This window comes from Culex pipiens, chromosome 1, assembly GCF_016801865.2.
Source record: "Culex pipiens pallens isolate TS chromosome 1, TS_CPP_V2, whole genome shotgun sequence".
Classification (NCBI taxonomy): Eukaryota; Metazoa; Arthropoda; class Insecta; order Diptera; family Culicidae; genus Culex; species Culex pipiens.
Window position 1 is genome coordinate 38,966,494 of NC_068937.1, and position 11,278 is coordinate 38,977,771.

At 42.0% G+C, this 11,278-nt stretch overlaps 2 pseudogenes; one reads left to right on the forward strand and one right to left on the reverse strand.

Annotated features, from left to right (window-relative positions):
- The first annotated feature begins 98 nt into the window (after positions 1-98).
- LOC120414854 (uncharacterized) lies at positions 99-8,407 on the forward strand (annotated as a pseudogene).
- A 621-nt stretch (positions 8,408-9,028) lies between these two features.
- On the reverse strand, positions 9,029-10,009 carry LOC120414759 (serine protease inhibitor 88Ea-like; annotated as a pseudogene).
- Positions 10,010-11,278: the final 1,269 nt, after the last annotated feature.

Genomic DNA, 11,278 nt, shown 5'->3' on the forward strand with positions numbered 1-11,278 from the left:
GTCAAGGCATGAACTATGCAAGAAGCTAAATCGACCTTCTGAATCCGAATCGGTCTGTTGTTTTTTCTTATTCTCAAAGAAAAACATAAATGTTCAAGATGGCGTCCAATATGGTGAATTGGTTCTGAATTCCATTAACCCTAGTTAAAATATACTTTTCTAATCAAACACCTATCTATTTCATATGGAGAGTTTGATGCTCGATTAAAGCTTCAAAAATACTTTTTAGGCTATAAACTTATCAGCAACAGCACCGCCTCAAGTAAGCACCCAAATGTATGTCACTTACTGACCAAAAAGATCAAAATTAATGCACTTTTAGTCATAATTTTTATTTTGCGAGACCATTTCTCCTCATTTTGTTGTCGCCATCAATATCTTTTCACTTACGCTAACGTTTTCAAAGCGCTTAAAATATGAAATTGCTTTTAACTACCGACAACATGTTGTTTTGAACATGGTTTAGCGCCTCACTTGGAAAAAAATCCAGAAACATGTAAATAATTACCAAGCGCCATCAAAAAAACAAACGCGCCAAGTCTTTTGACGTTTGACTTTTGACGACCCATTCCAATCGAAGGCTGAAGAAAACCGAGCGAGAAGTGAAGGCAAATAAAGAACAAAGGGTGGTTGGAGTGAGCCAGTGATGCCAGGAAAATTTCTCTATAGATGCTACTTTTCGTGAGTTCATCAATTTCATCAATTTTGGCAGCACGAAGCAAACCCAAAAGAGCGCTAGAAGAAAAAATAACTAAGCTGAAAATAGGAAAATGGGCGTGGCTCAATGCATTCTCGTCTGATAAGAATACATTTGGGAAATATTTTTTTAATGCTTGTATTGTGGATTTAGCTCGTAGCTGGATTTTCTGGCATCTTCTCACGGTCATTGGAAACCAGGGATGCCACTTGATTTTTTAAAATGTCTGTAAAAAAGTCTGTGTATGTCTGTGCATTTGTCTAAAATTCAAATATATCAATGCACAGTCATTGAAATCCATCAAAAATTGCGTTTTTAAGCATTTAAAGACTAACGAAATAAGTATCGACAAAAAAGATTACTAAATATTAATTTAATGAAGTTTTTTAAAAGTCTGTGCACCTCAAAAAATGTCTGACACAAGCTCAAAAGTCTGTGAAACACAGACAAATCTGTGTATCTGGCATCCCTGGGAAACGGTCGTAGATAGACCTAGGGGTTCCCAGTTGGAGTGAAAAATTTCAATTTGTAGTGTTTGTAAATTATGGATTAAAAATTTGCTTTTTTATCACTTCTCCGACATCAGGAATAATTGTTTGAACATGCTCGCAATTTTTTTATTCGGTCGGAAAAATATTATTTTTCATGAAAAAGTCTTTCAATCACATGATCACCCCTAATTCTGGCTCGATGCCGCCATCATGCGACCGCGTGCTCCGTTTGTTTGTCAACAAAGCTGCAGCTGGATTGTGAGACGAAGTGAGGAGGGAAGAGATTTTGACATTTTTATGCCCGCATCTGGCCCGCCGCCTATTTCGTCGTTCGTTGAGTCGCCGGTCGTTTCCAGCGACCGAGTCCAGCTAGGAACTGATCGTACAATAAAAAGAATAGAATAAATTTTAGTAAAAGTGGTCTCGTGGCGCAGGGGTAGCGGCTTCGGCTGCCGATCCCGATGATGCTATGAGACGCGGGTTCGATTCCCGCCTTATCCACTGAGCTTCTATCGGATGGTGAAGTAAAACGTCGGTCCCGGTTTCTCCTGTCTCGTCAGAGGCGCTGGAGCAGAAATCCCACGTTAGAGGAAGGCCATGCCCCGGGGGGCGTAGTGCCAATAGTTTCGTTTCGGAAATAAACAGAAATGTTCACAAAAAGTTACTTTACACGTTGGTGTTCTTGGTTTTAGTAAATTTCAAGAAACACTCCAGATTTTCCTGGATTAGTCAAACACGACCGCTTATTAGGCTTAAATTGGGTATATTTCCCCTATGATCAAAAATGTAAAACTTTTAATAAAATCTAGAGTTTTGTGTACACCGAGACACGAAGCCCAGTGGTAACGCTTCCGCCTCGTAAGCAGGCATGGCAGATTTTGAAGATTTTCGGGCACATCACAAAAACGCAAATGAGTTTAACTTGATGGCAAAATAATATTTTACAAATCTGTTTTTGGCAAAAGAAGCAAAACATTGTTATCTTTTTCGTGAGTAATACATTTGATTGAAAATCATCGAATAACATGGCAAAACAATACGTTTGAGCATTGAGCCTGTGCTAGAAAATCTTCAAATGTGGCATCCCTGCTCGTAAGCGGTAGATCGGGGTTCAAATCCCGGCTCGGACCAACACAACTGGCGATCTATTCCCCTTCTAGATTCGATTGCTTAGTTAAGGAAAGGTAGTGTATCGTCACAAACTGGACCTTATCATTAAGACACCTTAGGAAGACAACCTATGGAATGTTAACATTGACCTTAACATGTTAACATTAGGTTGATTAATAAACTGTCACTGAATCCGCTTTGTAAATGCCAGCCCCGATACTCTTCACGGGTGTTCCCCTCAGGAACAGGGAAAGATTTACTTTTTTTTGTTTACAAAGGTCCGATAAACAAAATTTCCAATAGGGGAAATCTACCCATTTTAATCCTAATAAGCGGTCGTGTTTGAATGAGGCTGGATAATCTAGAGTCTCCCTTGAATTTTACTAAAACCAAGTACACCAACGAGTAGAGCAAGTTTTTGTGAACATTTCTGTTTATTTTCACTTTCACTAAAAGTTATTCTATTTCTTTACCAAGCATTTAACAAAAAGAAATTCCCTAGGGTATTCTAATCGAGGCGAATGCATTGGGCCACGCCCATTTTTCTAATATCGGCTTAGTTCTTTTTTCTTCCAACACTCTGTCGAGTGTTGCCATTTGCGCTGACAGTTCAAACGAACACTCACGAAAAGTGGCATTTATAGGGAAAGTTTCCTGGCATCGCTTGCTGTGCTGCTGGTGGTGTTGACGGCCAGCCTTTGTTCTTTTTTGCCTTCGTCTCTCGCTCGGTTTTCTTCAGCCTTCGATTGGAATTCAAAGTTAAAATTGAAACGTCAAACGACTTGGCGCGTTTGTTTTTTTGATGGCGCTTGCTAATTTATTACATTTTTCGGGATTATTCTTCAAGTGAGTGCCTTACTAATGATCAAAAGAACATGTTGCCGGTAGTTGGAAGCAATTTCATATCTTAAGCGCCGTGAAAAAGTAAGCGAAAGTGAAAAGTTAATTTTGGCGATATTCATTAAGCGTTTGAGGGATTCTCGTGTGTGTCACTGTGTGTGCCAACAAAATGATGAGAAGTGGTCTCGCAAAATACAAATTATGATCAAAAGTGCATTAAATGTGATCTTTTTGGCCAGTAAGTGGCATACATTTGCGTGCTTACTCGAGGCGGTGCTGTTGCTGGTAAGTTTATAGCCCAAATAGTATTTTTGGAGCTTTAATCGAGCATCAAACTCTCCATATGACGAAGATAGGTGTTTGATTGGAAAGGGTAGATTTCCCCTATTTGCTTTTTGGATTACCCCTGACTCAAAGCGGCTTCAAAAATACAAAAAAAAAAACAAAAAAAAATGTTTATCGAACCTTTTCTAAAAAAAAAAACTTTAGAAATAAACAATTTTGAAACTCACATAGCCAAATGTTTCGAAAGTTTCTGAAAATAAAATCAAATAATTGGTTTGATGTTTTGTTATTTACAGTAGTTGTTCGGTAACTGGGCTGAGAACGTAGCCCAGTGACCGAATGCTGCTCGCTAACTGGGCTGAACGAAAAATAACCAGGGGACCACCGATGCATAATATTTTTCTGATGAAATATAAACATAAAAAATTCTCAAATTTATTTACAATGCTTACTTTTCATATTTCTTTAATTGTGACTTGAAATTAAATAAAAGTATGAAAACAGTTTTTTTTATTGGTTAAACAGGCTCTTGGCATCCATTAACCCCTCGGTCATTTCGGTTTGTTTTGGTTTTTTGACGTTTGTCTGCTTTTTAAGTGGGCTACAGCCCAGTTATCGAGCGCCCAGTTAAAAAGCAGCCCAGTTACCGAACAACTACTGTATTTAAAACTTCTAAAACATTTTCATTCCAGACCTTCTACAGTTCCACCATCGCGGGCAACGGCCCCGCGGGCTCTCACGGCATAGTGATCCCGCACCAGGGTGGCATCGTGACGATCCAGTCCAGCCATCAGCCGCCCCCACATCTGCTGCAGCAGGTCGTCAACAGTGGTGGTGGCAACAACAACGCCAACAACGGGGGCAACTTTTGCTTCCTGTGCCGGCAGGACTGCGGCAGCCAGGCCGAGTTTGCCGCCCACATCCGGGGACACTTTGTGGACGGGAAGATTTCCGCCACCACGATCGATTCGGCCACGCTCTTTGCGCGCCACGTGGACCTCGGTGGCGGGGGTGGTGGAGCAGGTGGGGTCAGCAACAGTACCTAAGCAATTGACGGGTTAGGTTTGGACGGGTTTTTATTGAATACACTTTTTGTTTCTGAGTTTTGTTAAGTTGTGATTTGTGAACTTTTGAATTGTTTCGTTCTTGATGCGGGTACTGTTTTGAAACGATTCTACATATCGATTTGTACAGAAATTAGTTCTTTTTTGCACGCAGTTGCACTGAAAACTTGGACGGAAATTTCTCTAGTTTGACTCTATCTTTAATAGGTAATTTAGAGAAATTTCAATTCGGGTTTCCTTGAAGTTGCAACTGGTTGTATTAGTTTTCTTAGAAGAATTAGCAATTCTTTCAAATCAAACAGAATAAGTCATACTATGGCCATCAAATAAGCAAGCAAATGTGTTGATAAGATTAAATGGAGATCTTGAAAAGATCGTTACGCTATCAGGAAATGGAATAGACGTTTTTGTAACTAAATCAAAATTAGTAGGTTGACTAAAACGTAACTTGAAAATAAACATTTGATTGAATCAGTGAAAACAAGAAAATGTTTTAGGTTGATTTCTCATTCCGAAAGTCCCCCCCCCCTCACTCTAACTCGAGTTGACTTCTTCCGGTGGTTCCAGCTGTCGGTTTCGATTAGTGCCGGCCTGGCGGAAAGCAGCCAGCTGGATCGTGCCCCCGAGGCAATATTCATGGGGGGTTCGCGAGCAGAGATGGTGTGTGAATTGGAAAGATTAGTTGCTATCTTTTGAATGGTCAGAGTTTACGCAGTGAAGAGAGATATGTATGCTAAAATCACCCACTGTGCAAGATCGGCCAGATTTGTTATGCATGGTGAGGTGGCTAGTGGATAGATCAGTGGAAGTGTTTTATTTTGTATTTTTACTAAAAAAATTTTAGAAATAGTTTTGGTAAGGAAATTGCAATATCTTGTCCCGTGAGACGCAAATTTGTGATTTTCATGGATTTTGTTTTTATCGCAGAATCAGAAATCACGTCCACATTGTCTCGAAATGATTACAAATTTTCGGCAATGTTTTTTTAAATGTTGATCCCTCGTTATCGATATTGATGGGACCGTCGAGGGCGGAAGTTATTAAATTATAGAACGAAAAATCAAAACAATCTATTTGAAGGGACTGAAAAAAATATTGACAGCTGGAGTAAATGATATCGAAAAAATCGACAGCCAGAGAGTCCACTATATTTAGTAATATCTGAGAACTTGCCAATTTAAACCCAATGGACAGGACAATAAATAATACAGGACATTTTCTCACTTTTCCAAAAAAAATCCATTTTTGCAATTCCGTCGTGAAACTACTCACTTTTCCTGTCATTCTGGAACGACGAAAAAGCCTACTTTTCTGAACCTACAATAATAGAATCGAATAGTAACACTTTTCAAAATAAATGCTGAATGCACTGAAATGGATGCTGAAAAGTTGAACTGTACAGCACTGGTTCCGAAAAGTAATATTTTTCAACATTTTTTTTATTTAAACGGTTGATTGACAAAATAAATGAACATTTGATTTATAATTCCACTCAAACGGAATTGCCACGATGACACGAATGCCAAATTATGGTAAAGTGTCAATAATAAACTGTGTGTGTGTGTGGTCCAATCCTCGCGCTGCTTCCAATGACCCATTTCAGAATGACAGAGCTCCTTGCGGTCCTATTCCGAGGACATTGGCATTGTCTGGCCCCACCTAAACATAGAAGCAAGAATCAGAAGGATTCTCGATCTTTAAAATTCCAATCCCATAATGCATAACAGGGATTAGCGCGTATTTAATAATGATCAGAAAGTATGCAACAATTGAAAGATTCAGTTTGGATAGATCTCACCAATTTTCTGAAACATCCTTTAGTCCTTTTTGCAGCGTCAGTCTTCCAGCTGCCGGTCTTCAATCACGAGCAGTTTGAGATTCCTCATGCTGTCACGGAACACCTCCTGTCATCCTAGTCATCTTGTAGTAAACAAAACGACGAACAAAAACCGAGTCGACCACAAAACATACAAATTCACCATAAAACAAAATTATCGCAGCACGCACAAACCGTTAGAAAAGTCCTCTAGTCCGACTTGAAAGCTTTCCTGCAACAACCGCCCGAGCGCGCGAGCTTTTTGACAGCTCCCGTGGGAACAAAAGAAAACGAACGTCGCTAGGTGGGACCGCGCGAAAGCTCCCGTAGATGAAAAAAAACAAAAACAAAACTATTGCCGGACGATACACAAAACTGGTAGAACAATATCAAGCAAAACAATGTAAAAGGCCCTAAGTCGAAAATGTAAACAAACCACATTTTCTCTGCAAACGATGCTTAGTGTCTTAATCTATCGCAACATATCGAAAAAAGTATTAAAAGTTCGATTTTTGTATGAAAAAAAAATATATTTTCCAAAAGGCCAATGTCAATGATACCTTGTTTGTTTTTAAAATCCTGATAGACCTGTGCTGCTAAGGTCCAATGTGGAAACTGGGTTGTTTTGTTTTGGAATCGTGTTAGTCCCAGGGACAAACACGATGTTGTTTGCAAACAAAAACGAAACCAACATTGGTCTTTTGCTTCAAAACTTCAATTTTAGCTGAAAATTTGAAAAATCGGGCATTTCTGGTCAATTCCTTCCCCTCTTGTGTCATCAAGATTCTATTGATGTTGGTAATGCCTTTTCACCCTTGCAATCAAACAATCAATAAATAGTTCTGATTTTGGTTCAGTAAGTTTTTGTTTTGTCTTAACCGATATTTTATGTTTCATTTCCAGAAGCAGCTCAAATGATGCTGGACGCTTCAGTAGCCACCGTTTATTAGTCTTATCGAGAGCCGCAACTCGACCAACAGCGGCCGGGTGCGATACTTCACGGCGAAGGAACTGGTCGAGCCGGTGGCCAAGGAGTGATGGTTAAGGTTATTTGATTCAGAAGGAGGTTCAGAAGAAGCCTTCGAAGGTGCTTCAACTTGGGAGGTTTAAGCTCCGGGAGAAATCGGATCCGGTGCGGACTCGCAACCCGTCGCGAATAAACCCGCAACGACTCCGGCTAGGTTAGCAACGTCAATGGCGGCGAGATTCGGGACGCGTCGACGCCGGCGGCCATCCGGAATTCGTTGGCCTCTCCACAACCAGCCAAAATGATGACCAAAATCACGCCAAAGCCGAATTCACGACTCTTTGACGACAATGACGAGAAGGAAGAAGCCTCGGAACCGCAACCGGGACGCCCTGCTGTACGACAAGGACGACGACAAGCTAAACGAAATGCAGGATCACAAGCTAGCCGAAGATCGTGCCCGGAAGCATCGTGAAAAGGACGCCAAGGAGGAACGCGAGCAACGTTGGTGACCAAGTTCAAGAACTTTTTCTTTGACGAACCGGAAACTTCGTCGGAGAAGATGAGCTCTGCCAGTCGGGACAGAACATCCGACATCAAGAAGCCAAAGTTGGACAAGGATCAAGATCAGGAAGAAGATGAAGAGCGGAAGCGAAAGCCGGTGACGTACAAGTCAATAAACGATTTGTTTGAAAAGGTGGTGCTCGTGATTAGCGGGACTCAAAATCCGGAACAGGCCAACCTACGGAATCAGGCGCTGGCCATGGGAGTTCACCCTCTCTCCTCGTAAGGGAACGATCGAGGAAGCAATGGCGCATTACGATCTGGACGATGTGGCGATCGTTGAGGACGCGGAACAGCCACCGACGTACGAATTGTCCGGTTCGGACACGGAGAAGGAAATCGAGTGGGTCAAGCAGAAGCAGCGTGAGCAGACCAAGAATAGGAGTGAGGTGTACGATAAGAGTACGGAGGAGGAAGAGGGAAGAATAGTGAGGAGAAGGAGAAGCAGTTGGACTTTTTCGAGCGGAAACGGTTCCTGCTGGATGACGACGTGGGTGCCGTGGATGTAACCAAGCTGGAGCGGCTAAAAACTTTAGTCGCCGGTACAATCGACCAAAACTGAATGATCAATGCGAGCCAATCTTGGTTTAGCAAGCACCTGCAGTAGTTTTTTTTTTTACAAAATTGATCCTCGTGCTGAAGACTTTCGATTCAGAATTGCCGGACATGCCAACGGTCACAGATCAGCCGATTGAACTTTCTCAAGAAAGCTTGCCGTTTTGAAGAGCTTGCTCAAATACGTGAGTGAGCCGAACTAGCAGTTTTGAAGAATCTTTTATTGATCATTGATGCGGTCCTAAATAAAGCAGTTTATATAGCAATAACTAAAATTGTTTATTTATTTATTTAGAAAAAGCTAGGAATCTCCGATCCACTGTTCCGGTTTACGGCTGTCCAGGTCGAAACCCTTAAGCAGACATTCCTGCTTGCTATCCGGCCGCATAACTGACGAATGCTTCCCGTCGTTGTTCCGGCAGACATTGCTAAACTTCAACTCAAACGTGACCAACGGACGTTCCCTTGAGTCCACGACCGTTTGCTTCTTGCAAACAGCTGTTCATTGTTCGTTCTTCCCCGCTGTCTTTGGACATGGTTCCAGACAGTTTGTTATTGGCATCACCGATCAACCACTCGAATGTTTTATTCAGGTGGAACTCTTCCGCGACGTACTTTGGTTACTGGAAGTTTACTCATATAAACTAATATAAACTATTTACTCATATAAACTAAACCAATCAACTGAAAAATTTGATTTTATTTTATTCAGAAATCCCGTTCACATTTGTTATTCATTACGAAAAATCCCAATCCCAATAATATGCCCTCCTCGTTGACGGTGATCTTGAACTTTACCAGCACTTCGCCGACCTGGACTTTCTTCGAGAAGCCGGAGAAGTTGGCCGAATTTTCGAACAGCTTGCCCATGCCTCGGCCCAGTACGGTCTTCATGTCGACGGGACGCGGAAATAATGCCCTTGTTATTGCCCCGCAGGGGATGTTCGGCGACGAGGTGAGGCGGGCAAGGAGTTTGTCAGTGCGTTGGATTCGGTGGGGGGTAGGAACACGAACATCGAAACGCGGGACGCTTCGTCCTGGCCGGTGTAGGGCAGCTCCAGGATGTGGCAGCCGTGCTTCTCGTTGGCGGCTGGTGGAGGGACGAACCGGTTAGGTATTTGACAGCACAGTTGTTGATTTTATATTACTCACCATGGTTGAAGGTTCCCTCGACGTGCATCATGTCAACAAACTCCTGGCGCTCGTTCGAAACGTAAAAGATCTCCTTCTTGGTCTCCTCGGGCTTGAATTTGCTCTGCCAGGTTCCCTTCAAACGATCGTTTCAATTAGCCACTGTAACTCAATCAAAGTTATTCAAACCCACCTTGAACTAGGCAGCATTGGTGATCGCCAGCTTTGTGTTCTTCGTGATCGAGCCCGGAATCAGCAGGGCCGTAATTTCCCCGTGCGTCGTGTTCTCCACACAGTTGTTAATGTACAGCCGCTGCGATTCCGGAACATTCTCAAAGTCCAGCTTCTCAATCTCCTCGAAGAACTTGTCCTCTATGCACACCTTGACCGGAATCTGCTTCCCGAAGAACAGCTCGTCCGCCTTGTTTTACCCGAACCGCATCGCCAGAGCCTTCTCCCCACATTGTAAGCCTGCCACACTACCGGTTTGTAAATAATTAAAAAAAAAAATTACGTAAAACGAGGAAAAAATGACTTTGGTGCAAAAGACCTAACACGAAATCTCAATTTGTTTTGGTTTGGCCTGCAAGGCCAAAATACAAAAGCACAACAAAAACAAATCCTGAAGTTGTGTTTGGCCGTTTGACATAGGGCCCAAATGGAAAATGAAACTCGCCAATGTTTACAAAGGCGATAAAACGCAAAGGGCTTAATCGATCCCGCATGTTGTTAACTTTTTTAAGAGGCCTATGTAATTTTATCATCAATTTTACAGCAATAATGAAATGTTTTCAGAAAATTGAACACGGGGGAACATAACAATACTAGTTTTGCGTTCTTTATATGAATAATATCCATAGTCAGCCAAATGAGTTTAAAATAGGAATTGAAAAACTAACCGCAGACTTCATCCTCGTTTTTCTCAATGTTTTGAAAAATGACAACGGCCGTTTTACAATGTTTTGCTTGATATGTACGTAATTTGAGATCAAAATAACCTGTTGTGTAAATTTTATGAGACTTCTCCCTTAGGGTGTCCGTCTTACCCCCAGCTCCCCTAGAGGAGAAAATCAACTCGCGACACGCGTTTTGAGGCTAGACATTTTGGCAAGTATGGTTGTGGTTTGGTTGAGCGTTTTAGCAGAATGCATTACTGTGAATACAAAGAGACGAGTTGTTCCTTTAAAAAAAAAAAAAAAAAAAAAAATATATATATATATATAGCGGAATTAAAAGGAACAACTCGTCTCTTTGTATTCAAAGTATGGTGTTCTTCTGCAACAACCCGTTTGACAGCTCACGCGTTTTTCCTCTGTTGTTGCTGCGCGAAAAGTGCTTGTGGATGGAGGTGGAAGATTCCTCCGACGACGAGTTTCTTCCCGTTGTCGGAACGCGGAAGCAGAAGAAGACAAGTGACGACGGAGCCGACATCGGAAATGGCAACGAGGAACAGCTCCTCAACAACAACAAGTTCAGCCCGCTGGTGGAGAACAACAACAACAACAATAACAAAGGTAACCCAGCCGGGAAAGGAAGCGTCCCACCGGTTCCAGTGGCCAAGAAACCACCTCCTCTGGTGGTAAAGAATATGAGCTTCGGCAAGCTGAGGAGTGTAATGTTGTCGTGCACAACCAAGCCATGCTACAAGCTGACTCCGTTTGGGATCAAATTGCTGTGTATCTCCGAGGAGCGTTTTGAAACCGCGCGGGCCCACTTGATCACGAACAAAGTGGATTTCTATACCCACGAGAAACGAAG